The 1,500-nt window shown below is 31.9% G+C and overlaps 1 long non-coding RNA gene across 1 annotated transcript; it reads right to left on the reverse strand.

Moving 5' to 3' along the window:
- Window positions 1-361: 361 nt before the first annotated feature.
- On the reverse strand, window positions 362-807 carry LOC136823420 (uncharacterized). The gene is made up of 2 exons (XR_010849025.1): window positions 746-807; window positions 362-542 (listed from the first exon to the last, which is right to left on the reverse strand). It is a non-coding gene; the product is annotated as an uncharacterized lncRNA (long non-coding RNA).
- Window positions 808-1,500: the final 693 nt, after the last annotated feature.

Genomic DNA, 1,500 nt, shown 5'->3' on the forward strand with positions numbered 1-1,500 from the left:
GCTCTGTTAACAGAAAATAGAACCCTTTTTGGCCAAGTATTATGCAGAAAATCTTTCGAGTTGATTCAAACTTTTAGAGCAAGCTAATCTGCTTTTAGATATCAAGGAATCAGCGTGAGTGAGTGTTGTTGTAAAACTTACTTGCTCTGAAGAATATCCATCCACCATCATACAAAATATAGTGATTCAATCATAGTTTTCTAACACTATAATTCAATGAATCTTCCTTAAAACTTTTTTAAAAGTCCCTTGAAAAGAGAAGCAAATTTAAAGGGCGACTGACAGCAGCAATTCAAAACCCCAAAAAAAAACTGATTATCGAAGCTTGTTCATATTAAGGAAAACTGAAACACTTGGGATGAGACAGAAAATACACTTGATAATCTTGAATTTTAATGAAATATATATTCTTTATTTACATCACAATCTTCGAGCAACCTGAAAATACACTTGAGCATCTTGAGTTTTAATGAAATATTTGCACCAAAATCCATCAACAATCAATCAAATAACCCAAATCAACCAATTAATCTTCCAACTGCCTGAAAAAATTAAAAATGAAATTCGATTATTAAAAAAGCAAATATAACGACTTCTTAGAAAAACAACAACATGTAACTGTTTTCTTCTGGAATACATTATAAGAAGGTTGATTTTTCCCACAAAAAAAACAAATTTTATTAATTGCAATGATTCTAGTAAAAAAATACTAAAAATATGAAAGTCAAGTATTAAAATTCCTTACAAATCCTCGATATCCAGAACTTCCGTCTTGAAGTCCTCGATACCGTTAGCGTCTCTCGAGTCTAAAACAAACCAAACGTCTCTTTTTCGTTGCATTGAACATGTCATAAAGGAGGGCAGGTAGTTGAAAGAAAAGTATGAAATAACCAAACATTAAATGCCACTCACAGTTCACCTTTACCCGATGGGTCACATCTTTACATTTCAGGTCTATTTCTTCCGAAATGAGTGGTACAACATCGGAAGTGATAATATACTTCAATGAATTTTACTTACCAATATTAAATGCCACTTACAATTTGCCTTCACCCGATGGGTCACATTCCAGCATTTAAAGTTAAAATTTCTTTCGAAATGAGTGGTACAACATCTGAAACAATAAATTAAACTTTAATCAATTTTACTTACCACACATCAAATGTCACTTACAATTCACCTTGACCAGATGGGTCACGTCCAAACACTTTATTTCGAACTCTTTGCTAATCAGAGGTTCAACAATTTGAAACGATAAATTTTACTTTAATAAATTTTACTTACCAAACATTGAAGGTCACTTACAATCCACTTGACTTTATGGGTCACATCCCAACATTTAAATTCAAATTCTTCGCTTATCGAGGGTACAACATCTGAAATGATAAATTTTACTTTAATGAATTTTACTTACCAATATTAAATGCCACTTACAATTCACCTTCACCAGATGGGTCACATTACAGCATTTAAATTATAATCTTCTGAGGATAGCAAACG

The sequence above is a fragment of the Clytia hemisphaerica genome, unplaced genomic scaffold, assembly GCF_902728285.1.
Source record: "Clytia hemisphaerica strain Z4C2 unplaced genomic scaffold, Clytia hemisphaerica genome assembly, whole genome shotgun sequence".
Classification (NCBI taxonomy): Eukaryota; Metazoa; Cnidaria; class Hydrozoa; order Leptothecata; family Clytiidae; genus Clytia; species Clytia hemisphaerica.